General features: G+C 45.1%; 1 protein-coding gene across 1 annotated transcript in view; it reads right to left on the bottom strand.

Annotated features, from left to right (window-relative positions):
• LOC147685366 (ankyrin repeat and fibronectin type-III domain-containing protein 1-like) overlaps nucleotides 1-25,394 on the bottom strand; it is a 3,163,580-nt gene that overhangs the window by 2,517,782 nt on the left and 620,404 nt on the right. Inside the window, exon 2 of the mRNA XM_086941288.1 lies at nucleotides 3,158-3,293. The gene's annotated coding sequence lies outside the window, so the exon portion shown is untranslated. The remainder of the gene's footprint in view (nucleotides 1-3,157; nucleotides 3,294-25,394) is intronic.

The raw sequence follows: 25,394 nt of genomic DNA, 5'->3' as shown, positions 1-25,394 counted from the left end.
AATCCGCCTATATTGCCCTCCTTCTACCACCCTGTGCTGCTCCGCCGTCATGAGGCAATAGACAGCAAAGACCATGAGACATGTAATTACATGATCCAGAGAACCGCTGTAGGCACATTGTAGCCGTCTTTAATGAGTGTTATCACTTTTTAGAAAAATTAAAATAAACCCATTTTCCTTAGAAAAACGTGAGTAGGGTTGGGAGTTGTGCCCCGTCCTGAAGAAGGTACACCAGTACCGAAACATGTTGACGCACACCAGAGGTTCTGTCCCTAATTAAGACAAATAAACCTCGTTCTTTTGCACACTTTTTAACAGCACCAGCCAGGGGTACGAAATAAAGTTTTTTTCATTTTACCCACTAGCCAGGTACTTTTTAATTTTTCACTACACCTCCCACTCACATCTATTCCCCTTCACTTACACTCAACACACACCACACATAGTCTAATTTGTCAACGCTCCCGCGCAGTCGCAGGTCGTAGCGTGCCGCATCCCCTTAGCGGGGTGCGAAGACCCCGATGATGAAGCATGACACCAAGGGGCCAGTTGGTGTGTGAGGGGTATTTTACACAACACTGAGTGTTCCCCCCTTTTTCCTTTTTTTCCTTTTTTACACACTGGTAGTAGGATTCTAAAAGAACAGAAGAGGACTGGACCTACTGTATGTGACTGTCTAGAGGCCTGAAGGGCCTAACCTCCTCCCACTTGTAGCCCAGACTAAGAAGTGGACTCCAAAAATTAGTTAGATGACATCCTGTATCGCTACAGGGGCACAACAAGCTATAAGAGGCCTTGCTTGTGAAGTGCCCAACTAACCGGTGGCAACTGGACCTGTTGGGCTGAACCCTGTTTGTGTCACTTCTGGGATGAGGCCTCACATCTACGTACTGTCCCTGAGGTCTTGGGAGTCTTATAAGTGGCCAAGAGGTAGTCAAAAGAAAGTGTGAAAGGTTGGGACTTAGAATATTTTTGGGAAACTTCTAAGAAATCTGGAGATTCAGTGGTATCTCACAGCAAAAAATAAACAAAGTCTGAAGGTTTAAATCTTGATCAGGCAACAGGGCAAAAATTGAACAACCAATGGGAGAACCATGAAATATATATTTACTGATTTGAGCATTTCCTTCCAAAAGCAACATCTTTACCTTGGCCTTCTCCATCAAGCAGGGCTTCAACTTTGCACTGCTGGAGGATTTTGCATTTCATTCCAGAAACTAAGTAAGAAGAAGGTAAAATCTTTGATCAGGATGACCCACTTTGATGGATCAGACCTACACTCAATCATGGTCACCCTCAAGCCATACCTAAGTCCAAGTCAACTGCAAACAGTTGCTTCTGGTTGGCGCTTTAGTATTTCTTGGTTCTTTTTTAAATAAAGCTGTAAAGATTTGGATCTTTGGTTCCTCTTATTTATGTCAATCATTTTTGTGTCATTTTTTTAATTAAAATGTTCTCTATTGTTAGAAATTGTTTGTGTTTTTTTTAATTATGTTCTGTTTTGAATTTTTAACAGTTTAGGTGCAGCTAAATACACACTTTCTTTAGGAGAAATCTGTCTGCACTGTGCCATAGTTAACTGGCATTGAACCCCAGTTTAATAACTCAACTTATGTGTTGGACCTAACAAAATGTTGGGCTTACTACTTGGAAAGGACTCACATCCTCCCCAGGTAATAATCAATTACCTTGAAATGGCTGATAGTGAAGTACTACCAAATAGCAGGCCACTGTATAACCCTTGATTGGGAAATCACAAGTTATTTTGATGACCGTAGACCAACACTGTCCATCTACATCATGGCCAGTAGGGGTTTAGACTCATGATAGTGTCAGAAACCCCATAGTATTTATCAGATAGCACACCCTCATAGTTTTTTTTATTAAAACGTACATACATTACTGATGGTCCTTCACCCAACCACAGCCTATAGTGAAAGCATGCCATTCTCTTGAATCGTTTCTTTTTGTCCCTCCAACCCCAAAGCAAAATAATGATGACCAGAGCCAAATCATCAAAGAGATACGCCCTGCAATATATCTTAGGGAATCTGCCCCTTCACAAATACTATTCATCCTACATGCAAGCCAGTTTGCTTAGTTAATCGAGAAACTTGATCTAATGAAAATCGAATGCATTTGTTGAGGGAGAGAAACAAAAAAACAGTCTGGAGGGTACATGTAATTCTAGTAGAAGACACTTGTTATTATGTAACCTCTATTTCTGGGGACAGTCCTGATAAAAAAAATAAATGTGGTATCAAGTTTTGATTCAGCCCTAGAGTTAAACTTGAAGTAAATACAGTGGTCAATGAGAGAATGAAACCCTGTGAACTGTGCCTAGCCCAGACAGCAGACTTGGACAACTGTAATGCGATTTATAGTGTAATTTCCAATGACAGACTGCTTTGTGCCTGCGGCCACAGAGCCCCATTGCCTGTTAAGGAAAGAAAAATCCCAGTCACATCAAACTGACCTTAAAAGGACTCCACTGGCAACTGTGAAATAAATAATACTTTGACGGTATTTAGTAACATTTGTAAGATATTGTGGAACATGGACACAGAATACTTGGTGTTGTTAATTCATCTTTGAACAGTCCGTAGACAATCCTTGCATGGCAAAAACACAGAGGCTGTAAGTACGGGCACCACTGCCTAAATTGTCTCATACAACGGGCAGTTGCCCAGGGGCCCATGAGCATAGAGGCCCCGTTCAGACCAGAATGTAACACTAATTTTCCGTTAAACATTTGTACTTTTGTGAGTGGTTGTGTAGGCAATGCCCAGTGCACTACTTTGCCCCGGGGCCTATAATCCTGTTAAGACGCTGTGCGGAAGACACCCCCCAGTCTATTACCTACATCTCATGGACTTTACTATCACCTCGGCTACACTCACGGACAGTTTACAGTCCTATTTATCACCCTCAACCGAACTTGAGATTTCAAGTTATTACATTACCAAAGTTTACCTATCACAGTCAGGTCTCTGCCTAACCCAATGCATTCACTTACATACAGCACAGACGATGTACACAAGTGCCTCTTAGTGCCACTAGGCAACATGATTCGCTGCCTTTCAGTACAATACAAATACAACAATAATAACAATGCAGACTAACAGAAAATCGGGCAAAAAGATGCTAATGAACTCACCTCTGAAGCAGATCTATATTTGCCCTTTGAACTTTGGCTGGATACATTAATTCAAGGTCCAGGCTATCAAGTACAGAATCGCTGAAAGCCATGTTCTCATGTATTCATGTCTACTCATAAGCAAATACTATCACAGCTGAAAGCAAAATGAAAAGGTAGATTCGTTAATGTTAACTATACTGAAATACATACACAACATTCTTTCCTCAAATTATAAGTATGTTAAAGTATTCATGTCTGGTTATTAGATTTATCCTTAACATGTGCAGGTATAATTCACATCTAGACCCCACACTGCCAATTTGGCTGTAACAGTTAGAATTACATACCAATGGTAATTGCATAAGGCCCAAATCCACCCACCATCTATTTCCATATATGTAAATTCAATTTCCACATTCTGCCTTTTCACATTTGTTGTGGTCCTTCCTCTCACCTCCTGCCAGGTGATTTAGGATTGTGCACCATTCAACGAAAGGAGAGGGAGTTTAAGAAACTTTGGGCCTGCAATTAACCAAGACCATTTGATTTTACTAAAATTATACATGTAATATGCATACTTATAGGGACTTTCAGCCAGATGTCATTTATTGGTCAGTTATTGTGGCATTCACATGTTCTACTACCCACTACAAGATATGGAATGGGGCAATGGGTCAGCTCACTTCAGCTATTGGCTAACCTTAGTGTGAGTGTCTTTACACCCTGAAATTCCCAGGACCTACTATGGCCATGTGGGCTTATTTAGACCAAAAATACATTGTTGCTTTTAATCAATATTTTTTTCTCAGATTGGCGAGGACTCTTTTCCAGTAATAAAGTTTTAAAACAAAATAAAACAAGCATTGACAAAACCAGAAGTCTGGCATCAAATGCCAGCCCAATAGGCTTTGAAATGCGCATTTGTTTTTAAGGAGAGACTTTAGCACATGCTCCGGGTTCTTTAATTACCGACGGCGTACCCGCCTCTGCATTTAGAATAATCGAAAATGCATGACATATATGGTTGTTGAATACAGATAAAGCTAAAAATAGTTTTGTTTCCTTTTCCTCAGAGCCTCATGTACTGCGCCCAGTGCTAAAAAGTAACAATTTGCATTGCTATCTTGGTGTTTTTGAAAATCTGCTTGGACGCGACAGGGTAGGTGTTAGTTGTGAGCAGAGTGAGGGCGTGTCTGTTGTTTAGTGAGGCCTTCTCTACTTGTAGCCAGGCTGGGGAGTAGTCTCATAAAATCCCAATAAAAATTTATAAACAAGTGAGTGTCTCATGAATATGGTACATAAACGTGTTACTCTTCCAGCACGAGGTTTACGCTTAAAAATACCAAAACCACAAGGAATGCTTGCAAGACAAAACATTGATGAGATCCACAGTAAAGTCAGAGAGATAGCTAGAGTGTAATGCCAAATTAACTTTTTTGAGGCAATAAGACTGTTTCCAGTTTACACTCTTCCTGTTCAGGGGCGTACATGACAGACCACTGCAGTCCCTGAGGCGCACGGCATAGTGAGGGTTCCAACCCTCTGGGGGGCCCCAATACTTCAATTGGGCCCCACTCAGCCTGATGCCAAGGAGTAACAGTGTGATAATGGGGACTTCTGAAAGGGGTTGCTGTAGAGAACGTTTGAGTAAGATGATTACAGCCGCTAGATGTTTTATTCCTGCGAATTTTGCCAAATAGTTTGTCATTGTCAATACTGTTATTATCATTTCATAGGGAAAAGTGTGGGTAAAAACAGAAAAACGTGCAAAAATAATTTAAAAGCACACAACCTTAATCTATGTAGGCTTAGGATATCTGTGAGAATTGTGTCACACAAATCATGACCTTTCACAGTGCTCCGCTGCCTTGTGGATAAGTCCACTGTACATAAATGCCACATGCATGCATGTTAGCACATATGTGAGATCGGCCTAAGAGCTTTTAGAGCACAATAGTTTATTGTGATAAAATTCTCTTTCGGTTGCGTGCCATCAACCGCATAGCAGAGTTCAGAAAACACACAAGGCTTCAAGGAAGGAGAAATGTTTGCTAGTTGACCACACATATAAAAACACTATGTAATATAAAAGCGCCTAGGGCAATACTTGGAATACATTGGTGGCAGACGGGCCTGTGAAGACTGGCTGTGAAAGAGATTACAGAATTACTTTATTGTACAGTTAATTAAAACTCACAATATAAACCGTACATCATTAAAATCGTTATAAACTTAAAAACATATATAGATTATAGTGCAGCGTTTGATCATGTTGGTCGAAACAAACTCTGGCTGAAACAGGACAAGTGGGGGATACCGGGGCCAATCCTGAAGCAGCAGATACTACTCCATACTAACACCTGGGTCAAGATCAAACTTGGTAGCGGGACGCACCTTTCCAGACAAATGAACGCCACTAAAGGTCTAAAACAAGGATGAGTCCTTGCTCCCATGTTGTTTAATCTTTTCCTCGCAGACTTGCCCGGAGAATTGGACAAAACCAATTCACACGCGCCACGGCTGGGAGACATCTCGCAATCAAACCTTCTTTACGACGATGACCTGGTTTTGGTAAGCCGCTCCCCAATTGGACTGCAACATCTCTTGGACACTACTAATCAATTTTCAATAAATAACGCTTTGAGGATTAACTTAAACAAAACTAAAGTTATGTCAGTGAATTACAACAAATCAAAGAAACTGGCATGGTCCTTGGATGGACAAAGGCTGGACCGAGTTACCAACTATAAATACCTTTGCGTATCATTAGACAGCAGAGGCTCGTTCAAACCCCAGCTAGAGGCTATAGCACGGAAGGGAACTACTTTTCATTTCTCAATGAAGCCGTTACAAAAAGTTCTCCCTGATCGATCATTTGACCCCCCTCTTACAGGTGATTAAAGCACGCCTCCAGCATACGTAAGCAAACCCATGCAAGGGAAGGACGCTAATGCCCTAGACAAAATAATCAGCAGAGCATACAGGGCAATCTTCCGTCTGCCAAATTATGTGTCTCCTGCCCAAATTCGCCTCGAATTTAGCATCCAAAAGCAAATGGTGGCGAAAAAAAGTGCCTATATAAAATGCTGGCGCAAAATCAAAGGCGCGGAATGAGGAACCTTAAATGCTCATTTATGGACAGAACTGTCAATACGATCAAACTCACCCGCTAAGAAATATCTCTTAAAGTCCTTGGAACATCTGGACTTAACCAGCCTTTGGGGGTCATCAGTTGACAACAATAGTTTCAAAAAGGTGGTAACAAAAGTCACTAAACTGATATCATCTACTGAAGATAAAGAAACCCTGGCCAAGAGGGCACATGGATGGGGCGTGCTGAAAGATTACAATGCCCTGAAACCGCATGAATATTTGAAAATGGGTCTCACGCGGAAGATAAAAGAAAAATTTCTAAACCTGCGTTTCGGGATTCTTCCAATTCTACCTCACTTTGCACCATGGAATAGGGGGTCAGACGAACATCTATGCCGTCTTTGCAAATCAGGGAATGAGGATTTAATCCACATAATTTGCATCTGCCCCAACCTGATAGACATAAGGCGCACCCTATTTCGATCACTTTGGAATCAAAAAGGTGTAACAAGCTGCAGGCAAACTGTGATGATATCCTTCAAACCTGAAGAGGTCCAGTTAAATTGTAGACTGACAAAGTTTTTTGACATTGTGTCCACAAGACTTACAAACCAATCACATGGCGCAGTGACTAACAGCATGTAACAACTCGCCAACCAAGAAATAGTCTGCCAAGGTCCTGCCAATTCAAAGTATGCAGAATACATTTACTAACACTTTCAAGTCCACAAGCGGGTTACAGATACGGTAATCGATAATGATAATTTAATGTGGTTTTAAATACCTTTTGCTTCAGCAACACGCATGTTTTTAAGTTTATAATGATTTTAATGATATACGTTTTATATTGTGAGTTTTATTTAACTCTACAATAAAGGCTGTGAAAGAGGGAATGGCAGTGTAACCAGAGACTGAGGACAAATCAGAAATTCTCGCCATTTGGTGAATTCGCCCACCATTAGCATTTCTCACAGCTTTACTGTGTTTTCCCCTCTTTTCTCGTGCTTTTATGTCCCCAAAGTTGGCAAACGCCTGGTTCCCATACCCCTTTATGCGGCTAGTGGAGTACTTTTATCGTGCAGCGCTAACAGGCTGCAAGGTTTTCTGGATGGGTTCAATAGCTTTATGTTTGATCTGAAGCTCAAGGTCAATCATAAGAAATTTTACAATATGACTAATCGCCCCAAAAACACCCGCTCTAGAAAGGTTTTTGTGGGAGGTACGCAAATAATGAAAACATCAACTTTTAGTTATCTGGAGATTTTATATTTGACTAGGGATAAACTTGTAAATCAGAGGTCACAACTTACTGAAGCAGCATGAGAGGCACTATAGATTTGCTAAAAAATTGGGGCATAAACCCCGAAACGAATAGTGATCCTATATAAAAGTAAATGTCTGTCAGTGGCTACATACGGAGCGGGAGTATCGTGCTAAGCCCCGGAGTCGTACTTACAGGCAGTAGAGAATACATTTCTGTTCAAACTTTTAGGACTCCTGAGATCCATTACCAGCCTGATCACACACAGTGCAACAGGGCTAGGTTTCCTGGAATATTTGGTGAGACTAGCTCCAATTATGCCATAGGTCAAAATATGTCTGTCTTCGGATTTGAAATTTACACATGATATTAGTGAAGTTGTTTTAAACAGAGTAGTGCGCAGGTCATTCCATGGTTAAATTATGCTAAATTACCTCTGCAAAAATTAGGCTGGCAGATCTGTGGGCAAATACAGGAAACATTAGCATTCTTACACAGGCACAGATTAAGTTGAAGTACTTAGAAAGCAAGGAGAAGTGAAGCATGGAGAAAGTTATTGACATTATATCAGTCTCATAGTATATAGCTCTTTCTAAGTACACTGGCATGGAGCCCTATCTTTTGTGGATTAGACTCCCAATGTAGAATGTATCTATCATGTTTTCTCATGACTATAATTCATTATTTAGGGTGATCCCGGCCACAGTTTCTTGTTTCGCCTCCGTGGAGCCTTGTTAGTGTGATGGGATTCTCTTCAAAACTACCAAGCAATTTTTATTATTCTGCCCACCTATGCAGTCTATAGATTCCGATTCTTGCGGCGAATCCTTAAAGAGAGGTCTTTTACCTCGCATCTTGAAGGTTTGACTTATTTGCAGTACTTAGAGTCCCCATTAATTTGTTTCTCTGTTTTAAATTGTATTCTTCAGGCCCTGAGCCTGAGAAAAAGGTATATATCATAAACCATAAATTGGGGATGTGAGTTTACATTATCTTTTAAAATCTTATTTTTAATTGTATTTTTGACTGTCCTTTCTTTATTATATATTGCTGGGTCTGAGAACCATGTATGCATAATGAATTTAAACTGGCCATGTGAGGTTACATGATTTTGTCTGATATTTAATAGTATATCTTATGTTTTAATACTCAGCTGTATACAACTTGTTTTTTTATGAGCTTTTATGGTCGCATATCCGGCTGAATAAACATTTATTATTGATTGATATTGATTTAAAAGCAAAGAAGATTAAGCTATGTAAGCGTAGGCTATCCGAGTTGTGTCACTCAAACCATGACCTACATAAATGCCACATGGAGCCATACATGCATGCATGAAAATACATATGTGACATCAACCTAAGAGCTTTTAAAGCACAATTATTTATTGCGATAAAACCCTCTTTTGGTTGAGTGCCAATAACCACGTAGGCAGAGCTCGAAAAACACACCAGGCTTCAAAGAAGGAGAAAGGTTTGCCATTTGACCACACATATGAAAACATTAAGTAATATAAAGGCGCCTAGAGCAAAAGTTGAACTGCATTTGGTGACAACGGGCTTGTGGAGACTGGCTGACAAGAGAGAATGGTAGTGTAACCAGAGACTGAGGACAAATCAGAAATCCTCTCCATTTGGTGAATTCACCCACCATTAGCATTTCCCACAGCTTCATGGAGTTTTCTCCTCCGTTCTCATACTTCATCTCATTTGAATTTTTGGTATGGTTCATTATAGTTAATTTGTTCATGTTTGCTTTAGGTTACTTCAAGCTGTTCCTTTGATTGTCTGAGTATTGGTAAATGCCTCCCGGAATTCCAGTAGACAAGGTGCCACCGCTGTATTTTGTCTTTTTCCTATGTCACACACCCCTACCGCTATATTCCTCTAAGAAAGTTACTTACTTATTGTGAACAGTTTTTTAGTATTCACGTACCTTCCGTCGCTGAAACGAGATTGGACAATGGTCGTGGGAAACACGTCTCGAATCTACTGATCTGAAAAAGTCTTTACACATTGTTTGACTATTGGACAGTGATATGTGTTAATTTCAACGAGTCTAAGAATAGCATCGAAATGTATTGCTCAAATAAAGGTGCGGCAGAACAAGAAGGCCATTCAGCAACAAGCCAGCTTCCACTGGCCCCAAGGTGCAAACAGCATTCCACATGACCACTCCACAAGTACTGTCATGAACATCACAGGATGAGCACACACAATGAACACCAAATTGTCACTCAGCCACAGAGCCATTCATTAGCTCACTCAACCAGGCACACAAACCATATTACAAACCTTCTAACTTAGAAACATGTTAACTATAACACAAAATCATGACATATCTTAAGAACTTTCCTCACTCTTTCTCTTTAAACAAGTTAATGAAAAGGACCATCACCTCCTACTATTGGACGACCCATCTCCTTTAGTTTTCCAACATTAGCTACACAAAATCCACACCCATCAAGTCTTATCATTTCTAACATTCCTCTACTCCATTCTCTACCCTCAACAAAACCATCTTTGCTGAGAGAAATCCTTTCCATATTCCATTCATTACCTCCTTCCTCCCTGAAAGCATTGTTTAAAATATAAGATCCATCCTTTGTGGGATTCACAGGAAGTTAGATGTGGATAACATGAAAAAAAACAATTACTGAGCATGAAAGTTTCCCTCATTTACATTCTATTTATATTCTCATTTTCTGCTTGTACTGATATTCCTGAAGCCCTACCTCTTCATTTATAGTTTCGTAATTAAAGCTGATGGCACCATCTTGCAAAACCTATTGCAGGGCGCAGTGTTTGTTAAGCAGGCGCCACGCTCACTATTAAAGTAAAAAACAAAAAGAGACAGAGACAGAGCGCAGTTTCCCTGAAGTAGGTGCAGCGCTCAGTGTTAAAGTAAAAAAAAACAGAGTGCATTGTCTTTGAAGCGGACGCCGCGCTGAACATGAAAGTTTAAAAATAACATTTGAAACTCAATCAATCAGTCACTTGTAAAGCGCACTATTTACCTGTGAGGGTCTCAAGGCGCTGAGGGAAGGGGGGGGGCTGCTACTGCTCGAAAAGCCAGGTCTTGAGGAGTCTTCTGAAGGTGAGCAGGTCTTGGGTCTGTCGCAGGTGGGTAGGGAGGGTGTTCCAGGTCTTGGCGGCGAGGAAGGAGAAGGATCTGCTGCAGGAGGTTGTTCGTTGGATGCCGGGAACCGCTGTGGGGCGAGGCTGGTGGAGCGGAACTGGCAGGTTGGGGTGTAGAAGCTGAGTCTGCTGTTCAGGTAGGCTGGTCCGGTGTTGTGGAGTGCTTTGTGTGCGTGGGTGAGGATCTTGAAGGTGATCCATCTTGTTGACAGGGAGACAGTGCAGGTGTCTCAGGTGAGGATGATGTGGCTGCGACGAGGGATGTTGAGGATCAGTCAGGCGCAGGCGTTTTGGATGCGTTGTAGTCGTCATAGGTGTTTGGCAGGGATTCCTGCGTATAGTGCGTTGTCGTAGTCCAGTCTGCTGCTGACGAGGGCTTGGGTCACTGTTCTTCTGGTTTTGGTTGGGAGCCATTGTAGATCTTGTGGAGCATGCGGAGGGTGTTGTAGCAGGCAGAGGAGATGGTGTCGACCTGCTTCGACATGGAGAGGGAGGAGTCGAGGATGAATCCTAGGTTGCGTGCGTGGTCCGTGGGTGTCGGTGCTGTTCCCAGTGTGGTCGGCCACCAGGAGTCCTCCCAGGCAGAGGGGGTGGGGCCGAGGATGAGGACCTCTGTCTTGTCCGAGTTCAGTTTGAGACGGCTACTCCTCATCCACTCGGCGACGGCCTTCATTCCCTCGTGGAGGTTGGTTTTGGCAGTGTGCGGGTCCTTGGTGAGGAAGAGGATGAGCTGAGTGTCGGCGTAGGAGATGATGTTGAGGCCATGTAGACGTTGAACAGGGTCGGGCTGAGGGATGAGCCCTGGGGTACGCTGCAGATGATGTCGGTGGCTGAAGTGTGGGAGGCGGACTCTCTGGGTTCTGCCGGAGAGGTAGGACGTGGTCCAGTCCAGGGCCTTTTCTCCGATTCCGGCTTCTTGGAGGGGTGTCTTTAGTGTGTGGTGGCAGACCGTGTCGAAGGCGGCTGACAGTTCCAGGAGTATGAGGGCTAATGTCTCGCCGTTGTCAAGTTGGTGCCTGATGTCCTCTGTGGCGGCGATGAGAGCTGTCTCGGTGCTGTGGTTTCGTTTGAATTCGGACGGACTGGGATGTGTCTCGTATGTTGTTGTCCTCGAGGGGGTGGGTCAGTTGCATGTTGGCGATTTTCTCGATGACCTTCACCAGGAAGGGGAGCTGGGAGATGGGCCAGAAGTTATTGAGGTCCTTGGCATCCGCCTTGGGTTTCTTGAGGAGGGCATTGATTTCGGCGTACTTCCAGCTTTCCGGGAATGTTGCTGTTTTGAAGGAGATGTTGATGACCTTCCGTAGTTGGGGTGCAATGGTTGCGTCCGTTTTGTTGAATACGTGGTGTGGGCAGGGGTCCAATGGTGATCCTGAGTGGATGGAGTTTGTGGCCATGCGTGTCTCGTCGTCGTTGACGGTGGACCCGAACCTCAGGTGGTTGGTGCTGGTGGTGTTCGAGGGGGTGTTGGAGTCTGGCGTTGTCGGGGCGGTCGTGGTGTTGAAGCTGTCGCAGATGTCGGCTATCTTACGGTGGAGGAAGGTGGCCAGTGAGTCACACAGATCTTGTGAGGGCGGGATCTCGTTGGTGTTGGCGCTGTGGTTGGAGAGTTCATTCACTATGTTGAATAGCTTTTTGCTGTTGAGTGCGTTGTTGTCCAGGCGGGCTTTGAAGGAGGATCTCTTGGCTGTTCTCATGAGGTGGTGATGTCTGCGGATGGCGTCATTGTGGGCTGCGTGGCTGTCCGGTGTGCGTTTGTGGAGCCATTTCTTCTCCAGTTTCCGGCATGTGCGTTTGGAGGTCTGGAGCTCCTCGGTGAACCATGTGGCTTCCTTGTTGGTGTGGTTGTTGGAGGGTTTCTTGAGCGGGGTGAGGGTGTTGGTGCAGTCGTCGATCCACTGGCTGAGGTTGCTGGCGGCGGCGTCTGGGTTGGTGGGGTTGGTGGGGGGTTCTGAGTGAGGGTGGAGGTCAGCTGGTCTTTAGTGACTTTGCTCCAGCAGCGGTGGGGAAGCTGTTGGGTGCGGGGGTTCGTGGTTGGTTTCTGGAAGGTGAAATGGATGCAGCGGTGGTCGGTCCAGTGGAGTTCAGTGGTGTGGTTGAAGGCAACATGGGTGCTTGTTGCAAAGACGGGGTCAAGAGCGTGGCTGGTGGTGTGGGTGGGTGCGGAGACTAGATTGTCTGAGACCGAGGTTGGTGAGGTTGTCAATTAGGGTGGCAGAGTTGGCGTCATTGTTGCTGTCGAGGTGGAAGTTCAGGTCCCCGAGGAGGATGTAGTCCGTGGAGGCGACTGCGTAGGTGCTGACGAGGTCAGCGATGGAGTCGCAGAACTGAGCTCAGGGGTCTGTAGAAGAGTGTTCCTCTGAGGGTGGTGTTGGGGTTGATGTGGATCTGGAAGTGCAGGTGTTCAGCGGTGTTGAGGGTGTCATCTGGGTGGGTGTAGCACTGGAGGGTGGACTTGTGGACGATAGCTAGACCTCCTACAGTTCCGTTGGCGCGATCCCTCAGGGGATCTTGTAGCCGTCCGAGATGGCTATGGCGATGTCGGGTGCCGAGGAGTCGTTCCACCAGGTCTCGGTCAGGAAGGCAACGTCTCGGGCGGAGGTGTCGAGCAGGTCCCAGAGCTCGACGGCGTGTTTGCGCGCGGAGCGGGTGTTGATGAGGATGCAGTGGAGGTGGTTGGGTCCGGTCCTTGGAGATTTGGTGGTTCTGTTGCAGGTGCGGCAAGAGAAACGTCAGTGGGTGCGCTCCGGGCGGCCTAGAAGCAGCGGTTGTCACGACCGATGTTGAGTACGAGGAGAGTGCTGGCATCGTATCGGAATCTGGCATCGTGGTGTGCACGGGGTACAGGGGTTCTGGCACTGGGCACAGTCTGGGCACAGACGGGCTTGCCTCTGGCGCGCCAGCGGCGCGGCTGCCATTTAAGGTGGGTAGGGAGGGAGGAGCAGCTGGGAGAGGGGAGCGGGGTGGCGAGGGGACGGGGCCGCAGGGAAGCAGCAGCGGGGAATGGGCTGCTAGAGCACTGGCAGCAAGGGGAGGTGCTGGCACACAGCTGGAACTGTCTGTCAGCAGGGGAGTGACCTGTCCTGCAAGCAGGGTTAGGGGTCACTCCTGCTGTCGCGCAGCGGCCGCCATTTAAGGCCGGTAGGGAGGGAGGAGCAGCTGGGAGGTGGGAGCGGGGTGGTGAGGGGGCGGGGCCGCAGGGGAGCAGCGGCGGGGAATGGGCTGCTAGAGCAGTGGCAGCGAGGGAGGTGCTGGCACACAGGTGGAGCTGTGCGGCAGCAGGGGAGCGACCTGTCCTGCAAGCAGGGTCAGGGGTCACTCCTGCTGTCGTGCAGCGGCCGCCATTTAAGGCGGGAGTGGGGTGGCGAGGGGGCGGGCCGCAGGGGAGCAGCGGCGGGGGAACGGGCTGCTAGAGCAGTGGCAGCGAGGGAGGTGCTGGCACACAGGTGGAGCTGTGCAGCAGTAGGGGAGCGACCTGTTCTGCAAGCAGGGTCAGGGATCACTGAGCGCGGTGTCCCTATAGCGGGTGCCACGCTCAGCAGCGCTGCAAATACAACACGCATTTTCAATGTAATATGGAATGCATTTTTTTGAGTTATAGGTGTTCACCTTGTAAATGACTGTCTTATGCATTTTTGTTTGCAGTGGAATTATGCAGCAGGACGTTTAGTGGAAAAGTAAAATGGGAATAACAGATAATGTGAGACACAGACACTACAAGTGGCTAAACTATAGAGAGAGCATAGAAGTAATTGGGATATAGATCTACCAAGTTTGGGCACTTTAGAGGTTGAGAGGACACCTGGAAGTGAGACCGGCCAAAACATAAAGGGGTTACTAGGCATGTGGAGATAGTAAGATTTTGAAAGTTGTGAGGGAGAGAACATTGGTGCGGGGAGACGGATGATTTTGTGAGTGTTAGAGTGAAGAGAAAGAGATAAAGATGAGAGGGCATTAACCTGTTCCGTGCTCATGATGAGCTCAGCTCATCATGAGGCACGGTCGGGCTGTGCTCATGAGGAGCTGAGCTCGTCATGACCGTTGCGCTGTGCCCACGCGAGGATAATTCCCCTGCTGTGCTGGGCGTTCCATTGGAACGGCTGTGGTCATGACGAGCTCACCTCGTCATGAGCACAGCGCCACCGTGCTGCATGACGAGCCGTGCTTGTCATGAGCACCGGGCCCTGCGCGCGCCCCCCTCCCCCAGCACAGCAGCGGAATGAGCCCCGCAGGGAAGTCGTTAAATGTCACCATAAACATGGAAGGAAAAGGTTTGTAAAATGAGAATGGGACAAGTGTGTCACGGAGCGCTTAGAGGTCATGACGTTTGAAATCACTCTGCTGAGCTATTAATAAAATATTTTATTATGTTAAGTTTATTGCAGGTATGTTGCTTTAAAAATTACTGCAAACATAAAGCAAACTACATAAATGTAGGGAGAGCGTTTGATGGTGAAGTTACACTGTGGGGCTCACCACAAACAAAAATGCCATAGATTTTGGGAGAGAGCCATTCCCTTACCGAGTATTATCTTCTATGTGTTGTGTTGGCGCAGTGAGAGCCTAGGGCGGGTGACAAGTGATCCCACATACCCTAATAAACTTAGAAATTACCTTAAGGTTGTGGAAGGTTATTTTTGTCATGGCTGCAACTCCACAAATAATATGAAAGGGAGCACTCCGATAGTGCAAAGTAATTTTACCTACATTAAGAGTACAAACCCATGATGGTGGAGGAAACTGCGAGTTTGCCCAGACGGCTGGTGAAGAAGCAGACGTGGCGACGTCTGCCGGTCCTTCCAGCAGCAACCATGCTCTGGGCAGAGGGCAGTCTACAGTCGTGGATAGGTGAGCAGCAAAGTGTACAGGTACAAGTTGTACTTTATGTCTATGGTTTCGCGTAGCTGTACATGTGCATGTTGATTCCCGAAGTGCCATCTTAAAATCAGGCAAAACGTTTTCTTTGCATTTATACTTTAAGGATAGTTAATATTCCTACGACAGCAACCGTGCAAACTAAACACCATAACAAATAAACACTGCTTTGGAATGGGTCACACTTGTTAGGAGACCATCTGAAAGAGAGGAGCATGTAAAGACACATGCACACAGTATCAGCAAGGGAATTCCAAGCGTTCCTGTTTTATTTGAGGGGATTGTGCCCCATGCGGAAGATAAGCCTCAGGACTGTCACTGTGTTTTAGGGAGCAGTGGTGGCAGCAGTATCTTCACCTTCCGGGTACTCTTAGCTGCCAAGGTTTGACATTGCTTATGTGTGACATTTTCATAGTTTCAGTTTACTTATGAGTGGCATTCAACGGCTAAATGTGTGACAATTCAGAGTGACACTTTCTGGCGAGTAAAAAAGTCCATGGAAACAGATAAATACCACAAGCAACACCTATATGAGCAATGAAAAACGGTAAGATCTTCAAACTGCGACAAAGCACCTGAAATGGAGGGCACTAATCTATCTTTTTCACGTGTTTTATTTCTTTTATAGCGGTCCTTATACCAGTGTAGGGTGTCAGAGCACTTTACATCAAACACACATTATACAGAGACAACAAGTCATACATGTGTAAGTCAGTCTATAGGAAATGTTACATAAGACAGTGAGGATTACAAGTTGTAGGAATCACCCATCATCCTTATTATCAGGTAGTTTATTTTGAGTGTGTGTGATCCAGAAAAGCACAAACTCAGGATTTTTATTTTTTTTAAAAACCTTCATTGTAGCATTCAATAAAAATACAAGTACGGGCCTACAACCACGGGGCCGGCCGCTATGAAACCTAAAATCTCCAATATTAATGTACAAAACGGCTCATTGGCCGACAATCCTGGGGTCCGGCAGCGACACAGGATAAGAGTTGTATTTAAAAATGCACAGGTGGGTTACAGGATGAGACAAAGGTTTCATTTTAAATTTTATATGGGAGGATCAAGTGCTATACAATCAAACAGAATATGGGGGACAGGGTAAAAACAGGATTTGCATGAAATAACCACTACAATAAAAGGTGGCACCAGAGCATCAAGACCTGTACGAAAGGCAACAAAAGTCACATTCCATATTGCTCCGGCACTCCAAGCCCGCCCACCCAAAAGTCAGGATATCATAAATCGTCAGCACAAAATACGAGCACACAGTAAAAGTCTAGATGATTCATAGCTATACTGATCCTTAAAGAGGGGGGAAAGGAAAAAAAGAAAGAAAGGCCATAGAAAATAAAAAAGGCAAAATAAAAAAAAAAACATTCAACCCCTCACCCTGCACCCCTGCAAATGGCTAAAGCCTAACCCCACTAGCAGCGTGCCTGTTGCCCCTAATAACTAAAACCCCAAAGGTAGGAAAAGAAACGGAGGAGGGCATTTCCGTGTAGGTTCCCGGCCCCTTTAGACCCCCCCCGCCCAAGACAGCCACCCCCTATCATTATAAAGACAGATTTAAAACGACAATATAAATGAAAGTAGAGGGTACCGTGTAACACCGCCCAGCCTCTCAGAGCAAACAATTACGAGTCCAACATGTATAAACGCCATGCCAACCATTCCCTATCCAGTCGGTATCAATCTTGGCCCCTCCGAACCAGAACGCGAGCCCCTCCCAGCAAGACCCAAAGGCCCAAAAAGAAGCAATAAAGAGGCAGAGAGTCATCAGATAGCAGTCCATGGCTACCGACAGGCAGTGAGTCCATAGGAACTGTAGACGTAGACGGACTCTCCCTCCTAGTTGAACTGATCCATTGTATCTTGCGCAGGAGTCACAGCGTCGCCAGGAAAGGAAAAGACGACCACAAAGAAGATAGAGAGTCACAAACAAAAGTCTCCGGGGGAGGGCCTGCCCGATGTCATCTCCAAAGCCGGTGGTGGTGGAGGGTTGAGCAAGATCTTGAGATCCTCGGGAACACAATCTCCCAGGGGATCATCCGATGGTTCCAGTGCCTGTTTCCTCACGGGGTTCTCACACGGAATCAAAATGGTCGCGGTCTGAATGGCTGTAGAATCCGGTTCCAACGATAGGGCCTGGCCCGGGTCCGTCCGGAGCATCGCTAATAGGCGCGTATCCAATATGCTCACCAAAGTGTCCACATGTGAGCGAAGTGCCCAAAGTTCAGTTAGTATCGACCTCATTGATAGTTCATGCACCGCACGATTCATAGTTTCATGCCCGATATCTGACGCAATTACCTCCCCGGGTGGATCTGTCATCTTCGGGGGGAACAGGCAAGACCACGAAAGTGCAGTTTGCGAGGGGTGACCAGTCTTCGTCCGCGACCGCGGCACACCCGGTGAAGGCCGCAGATCAGAGACCCCGAACCGCCGAGCCCCGAAGACCAAGAGACGGGGCCGCGGGACGGGGCCCTCACTCGCAGCCGGCAGCAAGCTGACTCACCCCTCGGTCGATGCTGAGCGATGGAAACGATTGCAGTCAATTGTTGGCCGAATTAGGGCCTCCACTCCGGTTGATCGGACCCAGCCCAATCCTCCTGGCCGATGTTGTTGCACTACAGCCCGGCTGTGAAAGTACTCCAAGCCCCGGCTTCACCGCTGGTGTAGGCCGCAAACTTCCACTCGATGGAACTTTGTCAAACAAGCCGATAAAAATGTCCGGATTTCACCATCGGAGTGTGGATCAGTTCAGACACACAGAGACTGGGCATAAAATCAGGATAGCGTACAGGATATCGTGGCGGGTTACAGAGGTCGGCGGAGCCGGGAGCTTAAGCAGCCATCTTGCTTGCTGACATAGCTCCTCCTCCAAACACAGGATTTTAAACGTACCACAGTGGTTGGTTTTACTAAAAAGAATGTATTTCTTCCCAAACTAACCCTTTTAGCAACATTGTGATAATGAAAAACTAGGGGAAAAATAAATGTCTATCATATACCATGCAGTTTAAATGAAGCTCCTTGACCGCATTTCATACGTATATGTGTTATATTAGTTTTGTAACTTATGAACTGCAAGTAACAAAAGGATCTATGTGACAAGAGCAGTAACCCACTTCGCTGCCACATAAAATGCAGGGTAGTGATCTGTCTGGCACACATTCTATGCAGCAGGCACATTAACCATCTGCGCTACTTCATGATGGGTGAAACTGCCACTAGACAAAATGCTTATCTGGCTCCAGCAGGAATATTATTCACGAGAGGTATCTTGGCATTCAAATTGCTTCCTGAAGGTTCCTGGATAGACAAGGAATTGATCAGGTGGTGGTTTTATTCCAGAGTACACAGCACCTCAGGGGACAGGGATCCCCACATCATTGTAGTTTGAAGAACAGATTCCCAAGCGGCCTGACCGCCAACAGAGACAGAAATTGGCCTGGCACTCTTATCTGCTGTTTTGATGCAGAGAGCAAAGAGAAAGGAGAACATGAGCCCTGGCAGTGTGCTTCTCACTCCCAGATGGAGCCAGAAAAACAAAAGTAAGCAGGCCCAGCACTGCAACCGCTGACAGTGCACAGAACACACAGGCCTCTCCACTGCCTGAAGTAAAGTAAAAGTAACCTGAAATACAGTCAGGAGAGGGAAACCTGGCTCACGTATTGTGCACCGGGTCCCTGCAATGTTCACCGGGTCCCTGAAACACAACAGCTGAAACAAACAATACTTTTCATATTAAAAGAAAAGCCAAACAATTCCTGCCTTAGCTGTGGAAGCAACGAAAAACTATTGTGAAAAGGAGGTCCCTACGCTGTAGACGAGGGAAGCCTGCAGCAACCTTCCCAGAAAGCTCAAAGTTTAGCAACGGGGCACAGCCAAACTCGGCTGGCGGCGGCATTTCCTGGGGGCTCAAGTCTGTTGGCAGGAAACTGAAAACACATCCTGCTACCGCAGCATGCGCAGACTCCGGACCCTGCAGCTTAGTGAGACAGAGTCTGCAGACATGCACACTCAGACCTGATGGTGCTAATTCGAGAGAACAGTCAAGTGTGCACTGTGATCCTCTACATATAATGCCGCCTGTGGCTGCCAAAATGTGTCAGTGGCACTAACGGGGGTTGGTAGTGGCGCCAGTTGCTGAAATACAGCAACACAGGGTAGGCAAGACCCCTGGATTCATTTGGCTGGCTCTACACTCAGTGGTAGGAGCAGGATGGCCATATGAAATGGTTATTGGTACAACCTCTCAGGTAGCCGCAGCAGGTCTCAGTTGTAAAGAAATCAATGCAGTCAGCTGAGCCCGGACCGCTGCAGAATACGGAGCCCATGGTGAGACAAGGCTGCTAATGTTTAAAGACACCTTTTCAACACGGGCTGACTGAATGAGGGAGTACAATTCCTCTCCAGCTTCCAAACACATGCAAAAGGATTAAAGGATGCACATCCTTCCCAGCCGTCTACCCATGTAAAGATGCGGCCGCCATGGTTGAAACCGGCATTGTGCGAGCGCTGTGTGGGGCTGGAAAATGTGCCTTCTCACCTGTGAGTTTTTTAGCGGCTTAGAGCCCGAGGCGGTTCCTTTATAGCCCACCCCTGGTGCCCGGTGCTTAATAGAAGAGTCTGAGCATTCTTTCCTCAGCATGGCGCCCGTTGAGCTTTATGAAACTGGAAGCATGGGCGCCGTGACATGGGCGCTGTGCTAATACATGCTTAACGTTCTGCTGCTCTGCTTTTGAAATACGGTACTTGACTTACCAACATTTTTACTGCTACACACCAAACAAAGGAGCAATCTGTCACACAAGGAGGGCATCAGTGTTTACTTTTCTGCCTCGTCACAAGTAGCTGAGAGAGAGAGAGAGAGGATATGGGCACAGAAAGAGTGCGATTGGACGTACAGCCTGCATATCATTATCATCCCCACAGACGAAAACAGTAGTTAGGTGCCGCTGCTTCCGGTCTAAACAGAAGTCAGCATTGCATCAACAGCCAATAAAAAAACATTTAACAAAATCAATTACAAACTTTAACTAATGGCAAGCAGCACCAGAAATAACATGGAGTTTCACCTAACATACTAATTACTTGATGCCTCGTAGAGGCAGCGCATGCGCTGCCTTATGCAAGACCTAAAAAATGCAAAAACACCTAACACCAGCCCCTAAATAATTAGTCCCCTTCTGACCGAATGTCATCAGATGTGACAGTTCAAATCTTGATACACACAAAACAATAATAGACTTATTAAATAAATAGGCTCTCCGTTGCAGGTAGAAAGTAAAAAAAGACACTTGAACAATTACATTTGGGAGGAAAGCTGATTTCAACAAGTACATATCACTGTAAAACAGTTGACTGTTTGTGGACAGAGAAGAAATGAAAACACACAGTCACGTTTAGAATTCAAGATGAAGTTGAGGCCTAGTTCAGTCCTAGAGTGACTAACTTAAGGAAACCTATTTCTATAGGGTATGAAATCATTCAAAATCAGGAGTAAATATTTTTTTTAATTAGAAATACCTACATCACCACTATTCCTGTTTTTTCAAAAGGTACAACACATGAACCAGTTATTTCCACCCAGTTACTGAATAGCAGACAAATCCGCACTATATTTAGGAGTGATTCGCTGTATAATCAAGATAGCTTGAGGAGCTGTCTTCCAATACCTGCTAACTGAATGGACTCCATATTTGCTCCTTTAAAGCGCTCCACCTGGGCGTTGGCCTCCAGAAGGCTCACCACCGTCCTCTTGTCAGGAAATTTCACATGCAGACGTGTACTCATTCATTTTGGACCTTATCACTGAAAAGGGCTTTCTCTACATAAAACCTCCACAAGAGATTCAATAATCACATCCACTGTCACCTTTTCCACCACCTCCATCACAGCTACAAGGAATATTAATCAATTAAAAACCTAAACAATTATTTTGCTACTGGGAAGTAACACAAAAGGTTCAACAATATCCTCTCCAGTTTCCTGCACCATCCGGCTGGTAAATCAACAGGAACAGATTGGACTCACTGGCTTTCACGGGTTTATCACTATATTACACAGATTACACTCACAAACCCATCTGACTATATGCTAATCACACACATATAAAACTCTGAGACTCTTCTCCTGGTGCCTGCATTCCACAAATAAACTTCATGATACTGATAAAAGAAAACTGCTGGAAACAAAAGAAACTATTGTATCACTGCTTGCAAAATACCCGCGTCAAACTAATTCTTCCTGAACTTTTAAAAGGATCTTCAATTCACCATGTAAATTGCATTGGTGAGGTCAAATATTTATCATTTTTACCACCACATCTGCATCATGTTTATACATTTCGTTACATCACTTCACTAATTTTCTGTCAATGCCTTTTGAGATAAAGTTTTTTTAATTCTTTTCAAGTCTTGCAAGTTAGAACCAACTTCACAACAGACAAGGTCATCAGCACTGCCACAGGGTAAACATGACATCCAATGTATTCAACATACACATTGTTTCACACTGGCACACCCTCTAGTGAAAACTGAAATGCTTGAAGTTTACTAGCTTATCTGGCTACACTTGACTGCCCAGCAGTAAATGTCCTTCCTCCAACTGCAGACAACATGTTCATGAGCGGTTTATGGTCAATCCTTCATGTGATTTGTTTCACAAAGGAGCATCCTCTACTGTTCCACTGTCCAAGAGCAAGTGAGTAGCTCTCGCTCTATAACAATAATTGGGTTCCACGTCCATTACACTGCATCAAAATAGCACCAGTGCCACAATTTCTGGGACCAACCGCAACTATGCTCTCTGTACCCAAAGCATACAACTTCATATAAGGAGCTTGCACTACATCAGTCTTAAGAGAGTTTGATGCTTCTTCTAGCACTTCCCCCTACTATAACATTGTTTGAAAGTTTCCTCACAAGCTCTCCTGCAGTGGGTAACAACCTGTGGTACGTAGACGCCCAGGGGTCCGTCACACATTCCCAGGGGGACGGTAAGCACCACTTTTAAAAGCACTGCAACGTTTCTTGTATAGTCAGCAGTTTTTTCCAGGCAATATTAAGTGTCAAGATAACTCCAGTGATTAATGTACCTTCTGTAGAGATAGGAGATTTGTCCAGAGACAGCTTTTAATCATCTAAGGTAGCGTAGATGGTTAATATGCCTGCTGCAAAGAATGTGTATCAGGCATTTCAAAAAACTGTTTATGTACATAGCTCAGAGGGTTACTGCTTTTGTCACAGAGATTCTTTTGGTACAGTGCAGTTCATAAATGACAATCGTAATCTAGCACAGTAAGCTATGAACTGCCATCAAAGGCCTGCATGCAAACTGCACGGTACAAAATAGTAAGTTATGTTTTTCCCCCAGTTTTTCATTATCCTAATGCTGCTAAAAAAAGGTTTGTTGGGGTAGAAATAAATTATTATTAAAGTCAATGCTAAACACTGTGTTACTGAGTTTGTGCTTCTTTAGACCAACCACTCTTAAAATATGCCTATAGTAGTATGGATGACATGTGAATCCTACACCTTTTAGTCCCCTTTGCCTTATGTAACATTTTCAGTACACTGATTTACACACAAATGATTCATTGCCTCTGAATGTTTGTGATGGAAAGTGCTCCTACACCCTACACTGGTATGAGAAGTGCTATAAAACAAATTAAATACATGTGACAGAGGGGCTATAGAGAGATGAGCGACTTTGTTTGTGGCCGACAGTGAGGGAATCATTAAAGAGCCTCAACAAAAATTGTTATATCCTGGTGCACAGTAAAGTAATTATTTAGTATGCTTTAAAAGCTAATACAATTCAGTATATAATGACAAATGTGTCTTAGAATGCACCATTTCCCCCAAATTTTCTTGGGGGAGAGCCCCCCAAAACCTCATTTGTAATGGTCAGTATGGTAATTGATCTGACAAAATGTGCCTTGGCTGCTTTGGGTTCCCAGTCCCGCTCTGGCAGGAACCTCATACCACGAAATAAAAACAAACTTTGAAAAGTTTGTCATCAGATGCAGCACCAACCTTCCGATTAAAATCTTTTTATTTTTGCACGTTTAATAAAAAATAATACAATCTTTAGTAAGTCTAGTATTTGTTTGGTGTGCACTTGTTTGATTATTTTTTGCAAATTGCTGTTTTAAGATTTGAAATTTAAATTGTAGACATTGCTTGGGGGTCCCTGGCTTCCCATAGTGACTCAGGGGGGGGTCTTCAGGGGTCAAAAGGTTGGGAACCACTGCACTACTATAGATGCATACATTTCAATACATTTTGCATGCAAATCTGTGATTCCCAGGAAGGACACTAACTGTTCTTTTGACACCAGATCCAGGTCCCCAGGGACAGCTTCAACATGAATACATTTGGGTTTAATGTCCAATTCTGAAATCTTGGGGCTCAAATTTTCTAAGATTCAAAGTCAGGACTTTCTCTGCTAAAACTTTCAAAATATTCTCCCAGTTCTCACTGTGATCTTTTTCATCCTTCCCAAAAAATAGAAGGATTTCTTTAAAGGTCTCTCCACCCCATACCTCCTAACAGTGTCTCCTTCACAGATCTCTAAAAAAAAAGATGCAGCACTAGCTATACCACATGGCACCCTTTTGTACTAGTACATTCCACCAGGAGTGACAAAAGAAGTCAGTTATCTGTAATCATTGTCTAAAATGGCCTAATGTTATGTGCTGGCCAAGAGAAATGTGACGGAAAAAGGTTGCTCCCAGCAAAGAAGACACCATTTCATGTAAAGGGTTTAATTAATACACCTTTCCTTATAGAGACTGTGAAGATAAATGAAGAGATTTAAATCGCCAGTATTTTTTTAGCAACATGGCTATAGGAGCAACCTATGTAATGCAAGTTTTTTAGAATGTCTTTCAGTTTTCCGTTGTTGGCTAGAGGCACATTCATGACAATATTCCACAGGAATGGCATTATGTTTCAATATAATATGATTAATAAAATCCATGTACTTTTGCAGAATCCCAATAAAAACACTTTCAAATGTTTCTTTTAGCCTTTTCAAGTAACCTACATTGGCAGACTTCACAGAATCAAGCCCGGATCTTGAACTCTGTTGTCATCACAAATACCATCAATATTGAGGGGCATGGTCTCTCCAGCGGCAAGATGGCTGTGCACCGTGCGAGCTCTGCTGGGCAAACAAGGAAATCCGCCAACATCCATAAGCAACAGGGCGGTATAGCTGCTTAGATGGCAGACCCATGCTGCTAATCGTAACCTGCACTGACACTGCTGTTTCTGGCGATCATGAGACTCAACAACACTGAGAACGCTGAGGCCCAGAGGCTACTGGAAGACGCTGCCGGGACCAAGCTGTGACCAAGGTCCACAAGAGCGGTGATGCGTCTCGACCCATGAAACAAACCGGATCACAGGAGCTGAGGCGCGCTGCCGAGCCTGGGACCCAGGTGCCGCTGCTGCCTGTGTCTGGGCGCAGCCCGTGACTCGGCCCCCTAGCCCCCCGCATGTCCAATTGCACTCTACAGTCTCCTGCGTGGGGAGGAAATTCCTGCACCCTCTTTTTCATACTCTCCAACTTTACAAGCACAGGGCACGCCAGAAAGTGCCGATCTGCAGACCAATAAGCTGCCCAGCACCAATGGCTCTGTTCTGGCTAATATCTAGCAGATGGATCAACCACGCTGGGCCTCACACTGAGTGAATGGTGGCCTATGGGGCAGAACTCCATACCGGCCCCTGACAGAGCCCACCAGGTTGGCACTTCCCCCACTGCCTCCTGCCACCTAAGGTATGCCTGTAGTGTGGACACCGACTGATGGGTGGATCCTGTATGATGTATGACCCGGGCCCCCAGTGGGCAGCAGTAGTGAGCGAGA

Source organism: Lissotriton vulgaris, chromosome 10 (genome assembly GCF_964263255.1).
Source record: "Lissotriton vulgaris chromosome 10, aLisVul1.2, whole genome shotgun sequence".
NCBI lineage: Eukaryota > Metazoa > Chordata > Amphibia > Caudata > Salamandridae > Lissotriton > Lissotriton vulgaris.
Note: the sequence above shows the minus strand (reverse complement) of the source record. Positions and strands in the feature narration are given on the sequence as shown.